The sequence below is a fragment of the Otolemur garnettii genome, unplaced genomic scaffold (assembly GCF_000181295.1).
Source record: "Otolemur garnettii isolate 467f Iridium unplaced genomic scaffold, OtoGar3 scaffold00016, whole genome shotgun sequence".
Lineage (NCBI taxonomy): Eukaryota > Metazoa > Chordata > Mammalia > Primates > Galagidae > Otolemur > Otolemur garnettii.
This window is the reverse complement of record NW_003852411.1, coordinates 4,846,352-4,869,279: the sequence shown is the minus strand read 5'-3', so window position 1 is coordinate 4,869,279 and position 22,928 is coordinate 4,846,352. Positions and strand designations below refer to the sequence as shown.

Below are 22,928 nucleotides of genomic sequence, written 5' to 3'. Positions count from 1 at the left end.
TATTCAGTGAGGGAAGTGTGGATAGCAAGATTCCTTCTTAACTCTCCTATGCAGCCTTATCTAATCAATCATCACAGCGTTTCATTCTTCTAGGGAAGTATGTTTATATTGTATGAAGTTGGACAATTAAGTTCATGAACTCATCCTAGAAAAAGTGTTACATACCTATCACTGTGGTCACCTTTGAAGTACTCCCCTGGGGAAGCTATGCACTGATGTCAGTGCCTAGTTCACCCTTAAAGCAATTTTAGTATTCTTTTCTGGAATGATCATCAGAGTTGTTATCATATGAGCTCAGACAATTAAGTTCACAAACTCATCCTAGAAAAAGTGTTGCACACCTCATTGATGAATGTCACCTAGACGTGCTCCCCTGGGGAAGCTATGCACTGACACCAGTACCCACTCTACCCTTCAAAGCACTTTTTCTAGGATGAGTTTGCAAACTTAATCGTCCGACCTTTTTTTTGTTTGTTTGTTTTACTTCTCAAATCTTCTTATTAAATATCCGGTTAGTCTGCTTTGTTATTACTTGCCTGAACCAGAACTGCAATTTGAGACTTACACTGTGATACTGGATTTTCCCCTTTGTTTATTGCCACTTCTTCCAGAAATTCCTCAAAAGTGAGTGTTTATCATTCTTCACTACAAATTAAGTGAATACATATATGTATTCTCTACCTCAGCAGCAGAGTTACTGATTTTTATAGCTTGGGAATCAGCTCATTTCTACCTGGAAAAATTCTAAACACAGAACAGGATACAGAGGAATGCGGAAAGCCTTAGTTAAGAATGCTATGACTGTCAGGGTTCTTACCCAGGGCTCAGGGTTTTTCTAGAGTAAATTCATCTGAATTTGTTGAGTGATCTTGGCCAATTTCCAAAATCCTGAAATGGTTGTTTTTGATAATTTGGTCCAGTTTTATTTTATCATTCCATTTTAGGAATAAAAAACAGTCAAACCTTGTCTGGGGTTCTGGTTGTGGGTCTTTTCTGGGAGGACTGGGTGGGTCGGCTTGAGGTTGTGAGTTTCAATATGAAACCACTTGTATGCCCTTACAAAACACTTCAGATTCAAAGAATTTCCTTTATAAAACAAGTTAGACTCATGGCAGAAGCCCAAAGACAGAGGAAGAGTAAGCTTTTTTAGCAGTAATATGCAACTAGTTTGCTGTGGCAACTGGTATGCCAGGAGAGGGTCTTAGGTGTGCCATGAAAAGTTTTAAAGATCATATATTAAATTATTTTCAAAAGAAGTTCAAAGCACAACATCAAGGGAGGTGTCACAGTTTTTCATTTAGATCAATAATTCTTACCATGGAAAAATCAGAGAAAACAGAAGTGGCTCTCCTTGCTTGTTGTTCCTTTAATCCTATCACTAACATCCACCTCAAGTTGTTTGAGTTGGCCACGGAGTACATGAATGGAACATGAAAATATAGAGTTAGCAAAGGCATGGTTTCTTCTGTTCGTGATGCATCTATTAAGAAAGAGGTAATCCCTGTCCATCACCTAGTTATCATGACAGAACCTGCCATCAGGAATTCAAAGTGGCTGGAGGTTGATACATGGGAAAGTCTTCAGAAGGAGTGGACAGAGACTGTTAGGTGCTAAGACGCTATCAAGGGAACCTGGAGGCCAGTAACTGTGACCACTCACAGAACTCACAGGTGCTAGAGAGGCCTGGACAGAGGAGCAAGTGGCCTGAACAATGACAAGATCCTAGACAAAGGAAATCCTTAGATCCAAAACCAAAAGCTGTGCTGAAGGTAAAGTTGCTGTGCGGGGCAGATTTACTGGAGTCTTTTGATGAAAGAGTGAGGATATCACCCAAATTGTCTCAGACTACGTACTGGGGCTGGAAGTGACGCTCAGCTCAGAAATTCATCTCTGAATCTGAAGAGCTGTGGAAGTGATATCGGATTTTTGATACTGGATTTCCAGGCTCTTGGTCTCAGTGGTTCAAAGAATGAAGCAAGGGACCACAGGATAGGTTTTATTTAACAATGTGAGTGTTAGAGCTCTTATAATGAACCAGTGTCCTTGTGGAGCAGGATCAGCAGTAAGATAGGTCTTATAATACAAGTGTTACAGCTCTCACAAGAAACCAAACCTCCTTGTAGAATAGGATTAGCAGTAAGGTAGGTTTTATAATACGAGTGTTACAGCTCTCACAAGGAACCAAACCTCCTTGCAGAGCAGGACCAGCAGTAAGGTAGTGTCACAGCTCTCACCAGGAACCAAACCTCCTTGCTCTCCTGCTTTCTCTCGGAAGTCTGCGGAAGTCTATGCTTAGACTTTCTGGCTTATATAGGGGCAGCTGTCCAATGAGCTTTTGGGTCCTGAAAACAGACTAATCAGGAGCAGGTTTTGAAAACAGACAATCAGGGATGCACTGGAGGAATTTCCAAAAGTCCACATGAGGAGACAGCATGGTGCCAGTGTCTTCCCCTGCTCCTGTTTGGTTCCTTTGGCTACTGGAGCCTCTGTTTGGGGAGGGAAGCTCCCCACCCCCCTACCCCCACCCCAACTACCCCCACCCCTTTCTTGCCTACACTCCAGCCTGCTGGTTCCTCTGCTGGCTGCCGCCACCAACACCACCAAGATGGAGGTGGCAGGTCCTCCAGCCTCACTAGGTTGAGCTGGCTGTGGCACCATCTGTCCAGTATCAGAAACACAGGAGCAACATTTGCCTGCTGAATGAGTGGATTACTAAGGATATCTCCTTCATGAAGATCCGGAGAGCCCTCAGGAGGCGTCAAACGATCCACTACTTGGTGCCCGAGCTTGTCCAAGAATACATTGACAAGCAAAATTGTATAGCTCTGAGAGTGATGACAGGAATGTGGAGGTCATCCTAGCTCCTCCGCAGAGAAATACTGCAAAAGCCAAAGCATAGGAGCTCTACAGTGGATATTTTGGACTTCCCTTTTTTGGGGATTTGAAACAATCTTGGTATTAGCAATTGGGGAAAAGAATTGTGATCCTATTTCATAAACTAATGCTTAAAAGTTTGGTAAAAATTAGTGATAAATTTAAATCACAGTATTTTTCTTCTTTTTATCAGGAGTTGCTAAGATGAATGTTTTTATGTTTTATTTTTTTAAAAAAGATTGTACAAATCACTTTTTCTTTAAAACAAGAGATTGGCAACATACTAAAACCAGAAGAATTTTCAGTGGAACTCGCTACAGCAACTTGGACTTTATCTTACAAAAGCAAACAATGTATCCTATTCCTAGGTACCCTCATATTAATCCAAAACCTTAAAAAAATAAAAAAAAGAAAGAAACAGTAAGTCATCATTAGCAACAACAACAAGAAAAAAAAATAACTTAGCAGAAAAAAAAAAAAAAACAGAAGAAGAATCTTGACTCTGATACATAAAAGAAGCTAAATGTGAAAAGCGAAAATCTATTTAAAATACTAATACTGGCCAGGTGCAGTGACTTACACCTATACTCCAAGTAATTTGGGAGGCTGAGCTGGAGCATCACTTGAGTCCAGGAGTTTCAGACCAACTTTAGCAATGTAGCAAGAGATCCTGTCTCTATCCAATAAATAAATAAATCACCCGGACATGGTGGCCTGTACATGTAGTCCTAGCTACATGGGAAACTGGGGCAGGAGAATCACTTGTGCCCAAACTCCGTTGGAGTTTGAGATTGCAGTGAGCTATGATAAAACTATGATTTAGCCTGGGCAACAAAGTGAGACTATGTCAAAAAAAAAAGTCTAACTTTATTTATGAATGGAACTGACATTACACTTCATGCTTATTGCTGGATAATCTGCACTGAGGGTAAACAAAGGAAGAAATTCTGAAAATGCTGAAATTGCACCATTGATCAGTCATCTTCTACTCAAAATAAAGGTCTGGAATGGGCTCAGCAGAAATGTTGCACCAATAGCTAGTTCTCTATGGCACATATCAGAATGGCTGATGAAGTTTTGGCAAAAGATACCTACCTAGAGCTCCACATTTGGCAGTAGAGAGTTGCATACAGCCCTCCCATGTTTAGAAAGGTGCACAGGTATTTCTGATGCCTGTCAGAGGTCAAGAGCTGCTGCCTTATACGTTATACACATTCTTTTAACACAGCCTTGATATGGATCATGTTCCAGCTCTGGCTTTCTGCCATCCCTTTATCTTCAGGAACAACTTCAGAGATGATGTCACACTACCTTGAAATGAGGGAACCATTAGAGAATGAACAGTCTCATTCAAGGGTTCAAGGATTTTATAGATATGAATGCTCTTAGCCTTTGTCAGTAGCTTAATAATCAGAAGGTGGAAGGAGACTCTAAGAACATGAGAAATGGCTCCCAGCAGCAATTCCAGCCTGGAATTTTTGGCATGGGGGGAAGAAATCTCCATGACTTCAATCTAAATCTTGCAAGTTACTGAAAAACCCTGTCATTTCTATTCAAACCCACTGTCAATCTGCCTTTCATAGATTTAAGCAGAAAAAGGGTCTGTTTTCTTACACTTTTTCTTGTCTTGTCTTTTTGTATGAAGTTTAACCAAAGTAAAACTCTCAAATAATAATTAAAGTCTTAGCTTCATGTTAAAAAAAATTGTCAAACCCCTCACACTCCAGAGGTACTGTCAAAACATCAATTAAAAATACTTGGAATATTCCATTCTGTCACCAATGAGAAAAAAATAATTTCAAATTTATTTCACACTCATTCTTAGCTTCACATTTCTAAGCATCTTGTATTAACTTAGCACAACTAACTTCCTTATTTATAAGTGAAGGATGCATGACAAAGAGCATATCTAGCCATATTAGAGGAAAAAATATATATGAGCATAATGTTAGAGATAATCTTTTTTTTTGAGATAATCTTATTGCAACTATTTTTACAAATTTGCAAGTGTACTTCAATTAAATTATGTCATATTGAGTTTAAACGGATGTTATTGGAATAACATCAAATAAAGAAGATTGAAATATAAACAATGGAGGATGCCTTGGGAATCAGAGAATGAAGTCAAAAGATTTCCTTTTCTTTTCTTTTTTTCTTTTCTTTTCTTTTCTTTTTTTGTTTTGTTTTGTTTTGTTTTGTTTTGTGACAGAGTCTCACTTTGTCACCTTTGGTAGAGTTCTGTGGTGTTATAGCTCACAGCAACCTCATACTCCCAGGTTTAAGTGATTCTCTTGCCTCAGCCTTCCAAGCAGCTGGGACTACAGGCATCCACCACAACACCTGGCTATTTTTTTGGTTGTAATTATTATTGTTGGCTGGGAGGCCTGGGCTGGATTTGAAACCACCAGCTCCAGTGTATGTGGCTGGCACCCTAGCTGCTGAGCTACAGGCACTGAGCCCAATAGATTTTCTTTCCTTGAGAAAGCAAATCTGTGATTCAAAGACTACAAAAGAACTCATTAATCAATCATGTTGATTTTGCTTTTAAGAAATCAGTTAGTTCAAATGCTGTAAAAATTAGTTTTTTGGCATTATGTAGTTTGGGATACTCTCATAGGCAAGGAAGATAAAAATTAGTTTTTTGGCATTATGTAGTTTGGGATACTCAAATAGGCAAGGAAGATAACTGAAATTATACAGAGAGGGTCCTGCCTATAAAGAGTAACCACTACTCAGCTCTCGCTGATTGTCATCGGGCTGTGGCAATGTTGCAGAGATCTTCTGACTCTTTTATGAGAAGCCAGTAAGCCAGATTTTAAACATTTGAAATATCTTGGGGGGAAATGCATTATATAAAAATACATTTATAAGCATGTGTGTGTGTGTGTGTAAACATATATATATATTTATATATACATATATATTTTTATATATCTACCTCCAGAATTTCTTACTTCTAATATAAACATTAACTCTATTGTATGTACATATTTTCAAGAGGCTTCCAAACACAGGTGTCTTCATGAACAACTCAATGTAATGTAGTCAGTGAAACTGAATTGTGACATTTTAGACAGCTGTCAAAATCAGCTTAATTCTAATCTGGAGTTAGCATAATATTTAGTTCTATGTTCATCAAGAAATAAGGTAGAATGACTTGTTCATAAACAAAAATCATTTTCTATAATCAGCTTGTTAAAAAGAGTGTTAAGTGGAATAGTTATAGATATTGAATGATTAAAAATCATTCAATATGATCATTCAAATAAAATCATTCAAATAAATCCCACTTAACTATACTATCTCCAATGTAGAGACTAAGCTCAAGATACTAATAAAATAAGCATTCTGTTATATATTTACTATGTTCAAGGCATTCCACTAAACAACAGAGATATAAATGTAAAAAGGCTAAGGTTGGTAAGATGTTAGTATTTCATATTTCAAAATGAAAGTATGCTTTGGCATATCCATATGCTGCAGATAGTGAAGTAAAGTAGTTTAAATGTTTAATAGTTCCCATAGGCAAGCCATGTCAGTAATCATTCCATTTCTCTATAAGTGTAGGGATTTATTTTTTGTTAATTATTAAAAATAGAATCAAGAAAGTCATTATGAAAAATTATTCATAATTAATGTAAACTTTTGAATAATCTCATATTCAACACCCAAATACAATTTTATACATATACATCCCTTAAATCATGTATGTAACATTGGACACGCAGGCCTTAAAATCATGTTCTCAGAGATATTAATGGTATAGGAGAATGTTCATATACTAATAATGTGAAGTAAACATAGTATGAATATATGAATAGTATGATTTTAAATAGATATTTTTATTTGAAAACTGAAGGGAATTTGAAGATGTATGGATAGAATGATGGGTAAGTAGACAGGGGGCTAGTGTAAGTAGCCATTGTAAATATTTTGTTGTATCTCTGATTTATGAGATTACATGGGACTTTTTACTTTTTGTAATGTTTAAAATATTTATACAGAGGCTTCACAAGAAATTCTTATTCAGAAAACAAATTAAAGATCTTTCTCTGACCAAACTAGTATTTGGCCCATCTTCCTGCAGGCAGGGAGGATTTCATATATGTACTATGTTCCAAGTGTATTCAAAACCTACATAAAAGACTTCATGTTTAAAAGAACCCTAAATAAATCATGCTTGTATTGCCTTCAATCAACAGTAATCTCTTGAAAAGCAGGAATCATGATCTTCATCTTTTTTTCACCCTAGAAATGAATAGCCATATTTGACCATGGAAGAAAAGTTTTTGATAGAGGAATTCCATTACAACAAAACATACTGAAACACAGATGTGACTTTTTAAGTGATAAATTTTGCCCTTATGGTACTGACAAGTCTCAAGAATTGAAGTGTTTGCTTATTCTAGGATGTCTATATCAAATAATTATATCTTCTTTCAGCATTTTGAGCACACATACACATATATGAACACACAAATGGGCTAAACAATTTTTAATGTTGTTATATAGATTCTATGTGTATTTTATTACCTGTCACTTTTATGGACTTATCAAAACAACTGCAAGAAATATTTACTACTGTTTTTAGTTGACGTTTACTAACTGGCTATTAGTCATTTATTTTTATCTCTTGAAAGACCTCCAAATCCAACACAATTTACCCTCATTATTTTCCCCAGTGTTGAATTATTTTGAACTCCTAAAGCCTTTTTATGTGAGTATAGAGAGATAAAACACATCAAACTGAACCTTTTAAAAAAACTTCAATAAAGTTATAAATCAATTCACTATTTCAAACAATGTGGTATGCTTATAGCATTAAATGATGTAACAAGCACAGTAGTAACAATGAATTGTTTGAAAATCAAAGAAACATCCTTCTGTTTAATTTTCCTGCAAAATGATCTTTCAAACTCCATTTGTTAAGCAAAATAGTTCCTTTTGAGTTGTGATTTTTGCATGCATTTATGAGTAATAATCATGTATTCAAATGTACCAAACTTTTAAACTTTGAACATAGTTATTCTGAATTTATTTATTTTCCTTTTAATGTTTAATTTGTAACAGTGAAGCACTCCAATGCCTTCTATATTGGAAACTAATATGAATGCTTTCTCGAGAGCATGCATATCACATAACTGAGAGCACGAATGTGATCAGATTCTCATAAAACAAAGGTTGATGGAATTATGCTACACATGCTCACCTTTATCAAAGGGGATATATTTTGAGCTTCTGGGTGCTTTTTGTATTTTGGAGGTTGTTTTGGAGATTTTTTTCCATATTCATATTTTCTCTAGTTTCCAGAAAATAAATAAAAAGGGTTAAGAAAAAGGACTATCATTAATGAAAATCTTCTTTGTCTAACTCAAGTGGCAAGGGAATAATCTAAGCTAGCTTTTTAAATTTTTCTATAGGAATTAAGGACAAAAAGGATACATAAACTCAGATTTTCTTGGTGCATATCCTGGATCTGTGTATGTAGATTTTTAGCCTATGTAATAAATTTCAGTATATTTAACATTTAATATTAAACTTCAGATTGAGTAGTGACCTTAGAAAACTTTTCACAACTTAACACTACTCCTGGATTTGAATAGTATTGCTGACATTGTTGTCTACAATGAGAATTTGGGACTTGTATTGGTATTCAATACACCTAAATTCTTACACAATCAAGACTGAAAAATGTGTTTCAGAATCTGGAAGAGGCATTGAAGGGCTCATTATCACCAACCTGGGTTAAGCCAAAAGAAAGCTTTCTTGGCGTAAAGGTATCCTTTAAAATTCAAAAGATAATCATTTAAGTTTTGAGACTTACTCAAGCCAAAAAAAAAAAAAGGAGAGAGAGAGAGAGGAATTAGGAATGGGTGGGGAAGACAAGACTTAGACCCCATCACAGCATTTGTTCAATAGCATTTCAAATAATTCTGACTAATTCTTCCCAGAGAAGAAGAGACACTATCAGCTAATAACCTTGGCTTTGTCCACCACCCTCCCTCATGTCCCATCTCTAGATAACCTACTAAGTGGCCATTCACATTATGAGAAATCAAGTCTGCTGAATGGAGAAATCTAATCTAGAAATCAAACCCCTTCTACTTTATTCCCTAGGGGAGTTTTCACTGAAAATAGAGAAAAAAATAAATTTCCAGTAGTTGTAGCAATTTATTTTGGTATTAAAGCATATCTTCTTCATGGAAACCTAACTCCCCATTTCAGGGAACACTACTATTAATAAATGTTTTCTTATTATTGCTTTTGCCATGGATAGTGACTAGCTCTAAGATCTGAAGTTTCTACGACCAGAGTCAGTCTTTTAAAAAAATGTTCTAGTGAATAACTTTTTATTTAAATCCCTACAGGTGTCATTAGGCATTAATTTCCTGACAGTAATTTACAGATAAACTTTCAGAAGAAGAAGAGAGAGAGAGACAACAAAATAAAAGAAAGGAGGGAGGCAAAAGAAGTAAAAAGACACAAAGAGAAGAAAGGAAGGATGGGAGGGAAGAAGGAAGGAAATTAATACCTAAAAAATCACTGTGCTAAACAAATTATACATACTTTAATTTTCAGATTTTTGTTCTATTTGAAAATCTCCTAAACAGCATCACAAACCTACACTCTGATATCTGATATTTCATCAGACTCTTATATAGGAATAGAATGGCAGGTTTCAGGAAAGTTATTATATAACTTTTGTCAAACCTGTCATTTCGTAAATATTGTTAAATAAAAGGCTGTATAAAATCAACAAGTACGTGACAAAGCCTTTTGTTACTATGCACGTTTCTGATAAATTCGTAAGTATATTTGCAATGTCACCCTTCATCTTTAGCATTAGTTTTCACTTTATTATTAACAACTAGAAAATTTTAGTAAATCAAAGACATGGAATGAATGTATTATTTTTTTAAAGTCAAACTGTTATGGAGAGTTTTTAATACAACCAGCCAAGGCCATTTATCACTGCCCATGAGCCCATACATATTCCAACTTTGGTAATAATTTTTTCCAAGTTATATGAGCAGATGTACTACCAACAACTCTTCCCATTGACCAGATTTCCATTCATCACTGACTTTCAGAGTCACCAATTAGTAGGGCTGTAAGGGAGCAACCACCTGTTTTCGACATGTAGCTACATAAAAAGCCCACCTATACACATACATGAAAAGCTTGGATTTTTCTAATTGCCAATCAGTGGTTTGTAAGAAACATTTTTTGACACAGTAGACGTAAACTACTAGGGTGAGTTATTAGAACCGCTGATGACTGGCATAGTTGTCTCAGTACCTGATGATGAAGTTTACTTGTGTTTTCCAGACTTGAAACTGCCTCATTCCCAGTATGCCTCTCCCTCTATGATGACTTGCTCGTGGACTCACCAACCTTATACTTTATTTGGTCTGGCCAGCTTGAGATGGTAGTTTTGACAACACAGTTAACACATGTACTGTGACCAGATTCTCTGCTATTTTTCAAGTAATGTTTAATTTTCTACTGTAGATGATGCCCTACTGGGGTTTACCACAAACCATACATGGTATATTTTTCTGATTTCTTAATATCATAGGATCTACGCAATACTTTGGTTCTGTTGCGGAGCCCCTTCTCACTTTGGGCCTTTCTTTAAGCTGATAAACTTTCTTGTAACTCAATAAATGGGCCAAAGACGTATTGTAAGTGTAAAATATGTACTTCTAGAACCTGAGGAGAACTACTAGCAACCACATTTCCTGGTGATTGATAATACATATGAAATGAAAATGTACTCTGCTAGGAAGAGAATGTCCTGGAACGCCTGAGACAATTGGATCCTTACAAATCTTGATGTGGTAAGCCTCTGAAATTGATGATGATTGAACTCCATCCTTTGAAGAACATAATCCTTTTCATGGCCTAAAATTTCCTTACTCTTCTTCCTCATCTTGTTTGATTAAGATAATATCAATTTTGTATGCCAAAAATTGTATGTAATGTTCAGACAGTCCAAATTCTTTAGGACCATATTGTTATCACAGGCAGAAAAGTTACTATATCCCTGGAGTAAGGCAGCAAAGATATATATCTTTGTTCTCACTATATGATTACAAATTATTTCTGGCCCTACTCTGTGATTAAGATCGGAAAACAATTCATTCATCAGTTTAGTGGTACAAGCCATACATCAGAGGCTGTATTAATCTACTCAAAGTGAGTCTCTCACCTTTGACACCACAGCTATAATTGGGCTACTAATTATTTCCGTTAAGATAACCTCCTGTAATTGCCACCTCTAGCTTTGGTAGGATCAAGACTAGTAAATAAACTGGAGTATTTTGGATGCAATCGCTCCTGATTCTTTTAGGTTTTTAAGGGTGGCATTAATTTGTGCTCTTACACCAGGATGTGACATTGTGTTTTATTTACGTTTTTTTCTCTAGGCTATATGTATGTGCTTGTGTAAGTGGGCAGAGGCTTAGACGTTTCCACTTGGGTTTCTCTACTATTATAATTCTTAACCTATGGACAAAGGAACAAAGAAACATGAGATTTCTATCAACTATCAAATATATCCATCCTAGTTATGTATTTAGGAAATAGGAAAAATGGTGTGACTGGACCTACATACTCACTGGTGAGCCAGATCTGAGTCTGGATTTTATTTAGTACTTAACTGCCTATATTTTCATATAAAAGAAGCCAAAATGTGCCCAAGTATTAATGACAACACAGATTCTGTAACCAGTGCTTTTAAAAATGTTTAGATATTTACCCTGGGTTACAGGTATTAGCGTAAATGGTCATAATTCTCTTTGGTAAAGGACCAATGAAATCGTAACCATGCATGCTTTCCATGGTGCTATATCCTTCCTTATGGTGATCCAGCCTTCCCTTGAATGTAGTTCTAAAAACTGAGTCACATCTCACGATTGTGCAAGGGATCATTACTTGTTATTCAGAAGGCTACCATAAACCCCTTGATCATGTCCCTGACACCTGCTATTTTTATAGACTGAGAAATTTGTTTTTAGATGTCACTCTTTGCTTCTGAAATGCTGTTTTGTAATAATCAACTCCAGACATGTTCTTCATAAACCTGTTGTTTCTTGATGTTACTTACTGATGTTGAGTGGAAAGGGGACCAGATGAAGAAAGTCCTGAGAGCAGCACATGCTGCATGTAAGAATCCTTTGCATCCTGTTTTAGCAAGAGGGGCACTAGCCTTTGAAAGGAATGATGGGGCTTCTTTTGCAGAACTCTAGGTCTCAGGGGGATCTAGATCGCAAATTTTTCCAGAGCATTGATTTCAGACTTCCCCATCTGGAGATTCTGGTTGCCATTTCTTCCCAGTGGAGACCTTTACTTTAATGTGATAGTCTGGCTACTATTGAAAAGGCAATAAATTTCTGTTATTTATGCTATTCATTTAGTGGTGCTTCATTAGTGGAGTCCTCGCAAACTAATTTAGAGAGTATCAATTATGACAATTTGTCTTCTATTTGTCTTCTACAACCAATAGGACATTTGGTTGTAAATTAAGTAAATTCATTTGCGCTAACATACACACAAACTGCAATTCATGATCAAAGATTCAAGTGTGTGTTATGGAAGACAAAGGCAGTGATACAGAACCTCGCGAGTGAATAGTTTCCAGGAAAAAAATACACAGATATAGAGGTCTTGGAATCTCTTTGTTCTCCTCTCCTGACATCTTTTTCATTATTTATACGTGCTAATAATTTCCTTTGCACTACAAACCACATGGCCAAAGCCAGGGCAACTGAATACCACTGAGAAACAGAATCCTCTCTGTCTTTTCTGTTCCTCTCCCTCATTTTCTTTTTGAATTTTCATTCCAGGGGAAAGGACTTTTGATTGAATACGTCCAACATTATGCTAACTAACCAGCTATGGCCTCAGGTGCTAGGAGTTAGCATTAAGAACAGACCGTCCAGTAAATCCCATGTAGACTGAGAAAAAAGAGCAGCGCCCAGAAAATAGAAAGCAATCTAATTTGGATAATCTATTAGATCCTCACTTCTTATACTATGTTTCCTTGAAAGGTTTATTGAGAAGTCACTCTTCACTTATTCTCAGTGCAAATAACTTGAGAAATAACAGAAGAAAACTTTGGAAAACTTAGTAATAATAATACACTAATTACCTATCCATCTAGATATGTTTATTAATTTAAGTGCATTTGCATTCGTATTATCTCACTTAAATTTTGGCAGCATTAGTGAAACATTCGAAACAATTATAATTTTAAAGCTGATGAAAAGGTTGAGGCTTATATGTATTTATTCAAATTATATATTTAGCAGGGAATATAGTCAACACTAAAAAGATTTCAATTATCTCAGTCCAGTAAATAGTCCTGATATGGTGAAATAGCACCATTTTAAAATTATAGAAATCTAGGTTATAGAGACCAATCATTTCATTTATTTACAAAATTCAATTAACGGGTAGTACCTGTGGCTCAGTGAGTAGGGCACTGGCCCCATATACTAAAGGTGGTGGGTTCAAACCCAGCCCCAGCCAAACTGCAACAGAAAAATAGCTGGGCATTGTGGCAGGCACCTGTAGGCCCAGCTACTCGGGAGGCTGAGGCAAGAGAATCGCCTAATCCCAAGAGCTAGAGGTTGCTGTGAGCTGTGACACCATAGTACTCTACTGAGGGTGACAAAGTGAAACTCTGTCTCTAAAGAAAAAGAAAGAAAGAAAGAAAGAAAGAAAGAAAGAAAGAAAGAAAGAAAGAAAGAAAGAAAATTCAATTAACATCTATAATATCTTCCCTTACAAAATATGCCGTTTTATCACTTCCTAAATTGTTTCTTTTGGCTCTTGCTTACTGTTGTATACCTTCACATTTTTTATTTTGAAGACTTAGTTGAGTTTATTTTAAAAACAATTAATTCCCACTAATGGATGCTTTTCTATTATGATATTTTTATTGGGATTTTCTCATTTGTTTCACGTTTAAACAGTTTTTCTTCTGCATTCCCTAAAGATCAACCTGTTAACTTACATTATAAAGTTATGTAAAGCTCATTTTAGCTTTTACTTATATTTTTGAAGCAAGAAAATACCAGAAAACTCAACCAAATTAATGGAATATTTTTATTCAACATTAGAATGTCACTCACTGTATAAACACAGAAATTGTTAGATGAAGTAGCAAAGCATAGAACCTTCATAAAGTGCTACACCCTGCTGAGAAGATTCTTAGAAGCACAGATAATTTTGAAAGAAAAATGAAGGGGGTCTACTTTGAAATAGGCATGATGTTGCCTGCTGAGACAAATCACACTCAGAGTATATGAACTCTGAGAAGAGAATTGCAAACCAGAAACAAGAAACAACGTAGTGCTAGGTGGAGATCCTACATCTAAATAAAAAGCAGAATTTTAGTGCTTGAAGGAATTTAAAACATGAAGTTACGCAAATAGAACAACAACAAAATCATCCTAAGGGTTAGATGTAAATCCTCAGAAAAAAGCAAATTATATTTTGTATTGACTGTGTTGACAAGTGCACTCCTATAAAATGTGAGAGTCTTAAGTGTAACAGTTGTTAACCTAACTCAATGAACCAGATGTGAATGTGGTAAAAGCCATTTCATCAGAAGTTAGTTTAGACATTCTGTTTTTTTTAAATCCTTGAGCCTTGAGCCTTCTCTTTCTGAATTACATAGCAAACATAGTATCTTTAATATAAAAACTCCTAACTCATACCCCTTTGGAATACTTTTTGTTTCTATTTTCTCTATAACTTTTCTTTAATTGAGAGTAGTGTCATAAAATATTGTCTTCCTAGAGTAGTGATATTACAACCACACACTCCTGAAATTGAAAGATGAAAAGTGAAAGAATTATAATAATTTGAAAATGAATCATACAAATTGGTTAAAACAACAAATATCAAATTATAATAGGCTTATATGTATAATGATATATTTACTTTCTCTACAAAGCTTCTTATAGATAGAGAGAATGATATTTTTTTCTACATTTTACGTAACTATATTAGACTTCATGGTAATGAATGGTCTAAAGTAGAAGAAATAAAATCTATACTTGTTTTGAGTGTATTGTGTGTGGCAAAGTTGTGGTAAATTAATTTTAGTGTTATGATTTAGCTGAGAAATTATGCAACTCCTGCTCATTACAATCAGTTATTTGAAATGTCTAACTTGTGAGACAAAAGCAAAATAGAAGTGATGAAATAAGGACAATATGATGATAGTTCATATCTGTGACATAAGCTATTCAAGTCAACCACTTATTTTCCAGTTCAATTGCTATTTCTCCAGGTCTGTAGGAATAAAACAATTAAAAATAAGGGGGACTAGAAAATATTTCATCATCTAATGTTATAAGAAATGTTTGTATACCATTTCTTACCACCAGGTGCTTTTAAAGTCTTCCTGTAAGAATGCTTTTAATATAATAGACTTCAATCACAATAAATTAATATGTAAGATTACATAAGAAACAATTTTTTGTTATGTTGTTTCTTGAGAATTGATGTCTGTTTACTTTTCCAATATTTATAGGTTTTATCATGCATAATTTCTTCTAGAAACTGTGTGTAATAAGCTACAGTCTCATCCTTAATATATTTATGGTAAAGATAAAAATATAGAATTTAAAACTTTCAAATGTTAAATAATGATTTATGGATTATTTCTGAATAAATTCTGTCTTCTTGTCATAAATATCTATAAAAGCCTATAAAAATCAATAGATATAAACTTTTATGGATAAAGGTGGATAAAATTTACAAGGAATGCAGTCAATGAAATAAAGCATGAGAAAAGCATTGAGTACAAGGGTTGATATAGTCCTGGAACCTCAGAAGTTGACCACATGTTCAGGGCTGTGTGTCTGCCCACGAAAGGCCTGAGAGGATAATGATTCAGTCTCTGGCTGATCTCAAGGCCCTATGTAAACAGGATATAAAGGCATTGAGGGCCATGAAATATGGTCTGCTGGAGCATTTAAGGCATACCACAACAGAGAGGTAGAGCTCCTCGGCACAAAGTTGAAGACTATGATCAAAGCATTTAAGTACATCTCTGTTACATCATTAGCCTCCCACTCAGGTCACTGAACAGTAACTTTAGTGGCTGCACACTATAGCAATACAGCTTTACAGAATTAGTTGAGAAAAGTAACTAAAATACAAATAGCAAAGCAAGCAGCCCATAAAAGAAGGAAGCTCTGATTTACATAGTTGTGACATCAAATTATCAGAAATGTCTGGTTTTCATTAAGAAATTTAAATAAAAACCCAAGACAATAGGAAAATATGGTTGATCCACGGGTGGTTGGGGGGGAAATGCAGTCAATGGGATATCCTAGAGGGGGCTAACATGTCAGATTTACTAAACAATGTCTTTAAGTTTTCAATTATAAATATTGTCACCTAAAGGTATTTCTGAAGAATTAAGGAATATATGAGAAGAAAATATTACCAAGTAAAGAATATTTAGAAAAAGACAGAATAATAAAAAAAGAGAAAAATGGAAATTCTGGGGCTAAACAGTGGGATAATTGGATAGTAAATTTCACTAGACCCAGAAAATAAATTTGAGAAAAAATAACACCTAGCTATGGTAAAAGTTCTTATCAAATTTGGAATTGGAGGGAAATGTCTCAACTTGATGAAATGCATCTACAAAAATCTTGCAACTTATATCATACTTAATGGTAAAGGAGTGAATGCTTTTCTCCTTAGATTAACATCCAGGCAAGAATTTTTGTTCTTTCCTTTTCTATCCATCATAAAATTGGAAGGTCTGCCACGGTAATTAAGAAACTAAATAAGAGGAATCCAGATTTCATGGAAGAAGTAACATTTCTGTAGCCATAGAGGACATGATTCTATATGTAGAAAATTTGAAGAAATAATCATGCTCACAGAAAACCAATAAAGTACAACAAAGAATCAAGAAATAAAAGTCAATACCCATAGTTAACTGTATTTCTATTTTTGATCAATAAACAACTAAAAAGATGAAATTAAGAATAAAGTTTCATGCACAATAACAACCAGAATGATAAAAATACATATAAATCAGTTCAAAAAATGAAATACAGGACATATAAACCAAAATTTCTAAAACATTGCTTTTCTTAGAGAAATTAAAGAAGACTAAAATAAAAATAGAAGTGTTCCTGTTGGTAAGATGAGTGATTTTTTTCATATTTGTCTAAGTATTTACTATATCTTCTATCAATATTCTAGCAGGCTATTGTGCAGAAATTATAATGTAGATCGTAAAGTTTATATGGAAATGAAAAACACCTAGAATGGCAAAAACATATTTGGGAAAAAAGATAAATGTTAAAAGACTTTTACTTCCTGATTTCAAAAATGATGATAAAGTTGTAAAGGAAGACAGTGTGATACTGGCAGAAAAATAAGATTCAAAAACCAACAAAAACAATAAATAATCAAACACAACTCCTTATAATCAACTGATTTTTAAGAAAAGTAGCATGACTATTCATTGGGAAATTCTGTTCAACAAATGATGCTGAAGCAATTGGATAATCACACAAAAGATGATCTTAACTTCAACTCACACCATACACAAACATTAAACTGAATCATAGACTTAACTGTCATCAAATGATACATAGTTTGTTTGCCAGTAGAATTGAATTTTGGAGAGCTATTGTGCTGTCTGGTGACTATAGTTAACAAAAATATACTATATATTTGAAAATTGCTGGAAGTAGATTTTAAATGTTCTTATGATGATAAAATGGTAGGTATGTGAAAGAGGTGTATATATTGGTTAGCTTGATTTAATCATTTCACACAGTATACATACATCAAAAAATCCTGGTCTACTCGTAGTTATACAGAATAAAAACAATGAATTTTTAAAAAGAAAACACAAGAGAAATATTTGAAAAATTGTGTTAGGAAAGATACAAGTAGTTAAAAACCAAATGCATTACTCATGAAAGAAATCTTTCACATCAAAATTGTTGTCATTAGGGTCTCACGGAGAAGCAGTGCTGCAGAGTATAAACCTGCATATTGAAATTGTATATTTAAATAAAGGGGTTACAGCTCTTTCAGGCATGTGACAACTTCTTTATTTATCTCTTGGCTTAAATGGCCAGGGACTACTGCTCTCTAATGGTGAGTGGCAAGTTGATTTCTTTACTCCTGGTTTAAATAGTTAGCTGTGTACATGGGCACTGTACCTCATTAATATTCATTACAATTCATAATCCATCTTATGAATAAACATCTTGTGACTATCTTGTGAGTAGCTCCTCCCTAGTAATCTACAGTTTAACTAATATTACTTTATCTAGCATAATCCTTTTAACATAACTTAATGGAGAACATGTCAGCCATTACTTCTTTTGTTCTTATCTGATGAAGCCTGAGGCTTGGAGGAGGAAGGTGGATTAAATACCTGCCCTGTTGGCCTCACCGTTTGGAGGCAGTTACTTCAATTTTAAGCAAGGTATAATTAAGAAATTTCTAAGACATACGGAAAACTTGTTTGCAAGCCTCCACTCCCATGTGGACCTTAAGCCAAGGGGTTTTTATGCCCACAACTGACCAGGCTGATCTTAGGTCAGGGGGGGTTTACACCTGCAACCAACCCAGCCATATGGGATTCTGCCTCAGTTTCTCACAAGTATGCCTGCACAAAGTCTTTTCACTGCTCTCTCTCAAATAGCTTTTTTTGGCCAGAGGCATATATATAGGCCTTTTGCCTATAAAAATAAAATAGCAAGAGAATGAAAATACAAGTAACAGTGTAAGAAAATATTTGCCAAACAACATATGAGGTCTGACAATTAAGTTTGCAAACTCATCCTGGGAGAAGTGCTTATTACCACATTGCAGAATAGCACTATGATCTCCTTCAAAGTACTTCCCTTGGCATCTATGTACCAACACCAGGGCCTAGACCACTCTTCAAAGCAATTTTGAAACTCTTTTTCTGGAATGGCCATCATAGCTGTCAATGATATGTGATGTCTTGAGTGTCAGAAAAATTTCTTCCTTTAAGTATATCCTATATCTTTGGGTAAGGAAAAAAGTCAATGGGGGCCAGATCAGGTGAGTAGGGAGGGTGTTGCAATACAGTTATTTGTGTACTGGTTAAAAACTTACTCATAGTGCTGTATGAACTGCTGCACTGCCATAATACAATAGTTCTATCTTTCTCATGCCAAGATTTTCAGTTAGGATTTTCCTTACTGTTTCCTTATGACATTTACTTGATCTGCTATGCTTCTCATAATCAGACTACAATTTTGATACACAAATGGATCAATTTTTGCAATATTTTCATAATTTTTGCTTCTTACTGGCCCCCCTGACCTCTCTCTTCATCAGTGAGGCATTCTCTTCCCTCAGAAAGACTTTTAATCCCTTTGTACACTTCCATTTTCTTCATCACATTATTCCCATAAACTTGAATTAACATGTCCTGATTTCACTTCCACTCTTGTCAAGTTTAAAAAGAAATTTAATGCTTGCTCATTATTCTAATTCAAGCATCAGCATTCTTGCAACAGGACAAAAAAAAACACAATAGCAATAATGAACATCACTCAGCAATGTATCATCATAAGTCAACACAAACACATCTTTGAGACACTTGTATAACAAGGTTATGAAGCCTTACTGAGTTGTTTGTACAGTGCTACCAACAGAAGTGCATGGTGACAAGTTCATGAACTTAATTGTCAGAACTTGTACCTTAATGACTTGTGTCTAAAATTTACAGGGAATTCTTAATATATCTAATACAATGATCTAAAAAAAAAGTAAAAAGAACATGCAAGCAGACATTTCATCAGAGAACTTATGTGGATAGCTAATAAGCATATAAGAAGATGTTCATTGTCATTAATCTTTAAGGAAATAAAAATTAAAGCCACAGTTTAACTATTTAATCCCCGCTAAAATGTCTAAAATAAATATTACTGACAATAACAAAGCTGGTAAGGTTGTGAAAAAACAAAAACTCATGCATCGCTGGTGGGAATGTAAAATGGTCCAATCATTTAGAAGTTTGGGTGTTTCCAAAAAAGGTTAACTATTAAATTGCAAAGTTATGCAGCATTTTGACTATTAGGTATTTCCTATGATATGAATACTTGTCTCCTCTAACAATCATGTTGAAATTTAATAGACAATGTGTCAATATTGAGAGGTGGAGTCCTTAAGAGGTGATTGAATCAGGAGACCCCTTCCAGGATTAATGGCTTATTTAGTTAATTAGTGGGTTATCATGTGAGTGGGAACAAAGACTTTGTAAGAAGAGGAAAGTGGCCTCTGCTAGTGAGACAAGGAACTGGCGAGCACTGTTTTGAATATTGTTTAGGTAGCGTTTGGGGCATGACTATAGGCATTGCTTAATTGTGCAGACATTGTTTAACTGAGTCAGAAAGTTTCCAAACAAAGTTTCATACTACCCTGATCAAAACAAAATGGGGACAGGGCAAGTTCCAACTGGTCAGAAACAAGGTGATGGAAAAGCTGCCTCTTGACCTTTCAGTTTCATTGTACATATTATTATCATAAACATGTGTTTCTAAGGAAACTTCCCACTTCATCATGCACCTGATGCCAAGGCACTTCCTGTTTGACTGTTTGGTAAAAAAGAAGGGTGTCACCATAATTCCAGGAAAACACCTCCCTTTTCTCTTGTTTAGCCTTTAATTAAGCTATTGCTTAAATAGAGGAGCAAAAATCCCCATAGGGCCAGTTCTCCTCTAAGGAGAGAACCAACCTCTACTCTGTAGAATAGATTTTCTGTACTTTTGAAATATATCTCATTTATTCCTGCCAGTTCATTTCTTAATTCTTTCTTGTGAGATTCCAAGGACCCCTTGGACTTCAAATAGTTCCCAATATTGATAGTGGCGTACTCTGTCCCCTCACCATATGATATCTTGTCCCATCTTGGGACTCTGCAGAGGGTCACCACCAGTAAGAAGGCTATCATAACATATCTTCCCATGATTCTTGAACATCTCATACTACAGAATTATAAGAAATAAATGTTGTTCCCTATAAATTACCCAGTTCAGGTAATCTGTTGTAATCAACAGAAAACAGACCAAGTATATCACCAAGAGAAATGTATATGCCCACATAAATACAGGGATGTGAATGGTAATGGAAGCATTATTCATGATAGTAAGAACTAGAAATAATCTAATCAGAATAAATGAAGAGATAAAATGTTGTATGTGCATAGATTAGAATACTCTCTATCAGTAAAACAACCTACTGTCACATGCTATGAATTTCAAAACTACAATGTTAAGTGAAAGTAACCAGACACAAAAGACCACAAAATATATGATTCTATTTATATAAAATGTACAGAAAGGAGAAGTATTTTGGCAGAAAATAGATTAATGATCATCTGGGGCTGAGGGTGAGAAGGGGATTAGCTATAAATGGACATGAGGGATGATATTGGAGGATTGAAAATGCTCTTAGACCAATTTATTCTGATGGGGAAATCACTCAGCAAAGTGAATCTTATTGATTCAATAAGAACAATGAATTACAAATTTAAAATAGACACATTTTATAATATGTAAGACAACCCAAATAAAGCTACTTAAAATATAAGCAGCTTTTAATTTATAAAGAATATTAATATTGTTTTAAAAACTGTGGAAATATGTGGAGCCATAGGTATATTTTTAATTATCCCTGCCTTTACTTATCCCTGATATTAATATGTTAATATCAATATATTAATTTGATATTCATTTAGAATTTATGTGACATTATGACTTAATTTATTGTATTTAGTCTTATACAAGCTGGTAGGGGAAATAGGAGCTAGATAAATAGCTTTGTAAGATCATAATTAAAGTGAAAATAAATACAAACTTTAATACTGAACCCAGCTACTTGTACTTAGATTTTAGTCTTATCTAAATTAAGGCTGGGTAGAATTGGAGCTAAATGAATAATATAAATTGAGACTATCACAGAAATACATATTTTCTGTGTCACCCACATCAGGAAAAATAGCAATATCTGATGAGTATTTCCTTAATAATAAAAATGGCAAAGTAAATATTTGTTCAACTAGCTCTATGAAATTGTATGATATTTATATGCCCTTTTAACACCCTTTGTTTGAGTCCTTAGTGGACATGCTTTGCTCACAAAAGAGTATAAAGGTTTTAATAACAAACATAGATGATAGCAATAGAGTATTAATGTGTATAAATACATATATATCAACCATTTTGGAATGAATTTCTCACAAGCCCTAACATGTATGCTTATATTTTTATTTTCTAACTTGATTCAGTGTATGAAATTACTACTTTGACAATATTTTAATAACAGTTCTGTAAAACTTTGTGAATAACTAATACTAAAATGCTACTGATAAAAAACAATTTTCAAAATGAACATAAACTTGAAAAGCAACACGAAATTTTAGCTGGACAGTGCATAAAGACAAATGTGTGTGAAATTTCAGCGCATTGGGTTGATTGCATTTGTTAAGCAAAGTTCAAGTTGTAGTTGAGCCCTTCACCCAGGAGGTTGTGCTGTAAGCCCTTCTATTGTGCCCATTAAGTAATGGAATCCTTCTCCCTCTTACCCGTCCCCTTTCCCTCCTCTCCCTGCCCCACACTAGAATTTAATTGTGTATTTTTCTCATGTGGATATGCAGTTGTTTATCTATTGGTCTCATATTAATACTGAGTACATTGGATACTTGCTTTTGCATTGTTGTGACACTTTACCTAAAAGAATGTTCTTCAGCTCCATCCAGGTAAATACAAAAGATGTAAAGTTTCCATCTTTTCATGGCTGAATAGTATTCTATGGTGTATATTTACCACAGTTTATTAATCCACTCCTGTGTTGATCAGCACTTGGGTTGATTCCACATCTTAGTGATTGTTATTTGAGGTACAGTGAACATTCTCATGCAAATGTATTTATGGTAAAATGATTTTGTTTCTCTTCTAGGTAGATATGTAGTAATTGGATTGCAGGATCAAATGAATGGTCTACTTTTAGTTCTTTGAGGA

At 34.7% G+C, this 22,928-nt stretch overlaps 1 pseudogene; it reads left to right on the top strand.

Annotated features, from left to right (window-relative positions):
- The first annotated feature begins 1,317 nt into the window (after window positions 1–1,317).
- On the top strand, window positions 1,318–2,899 carry LOC100957090 (annotated as a pseudogene).
- Window positions 2,900–22,928: the final 20,029 nt, after the last annotated feature.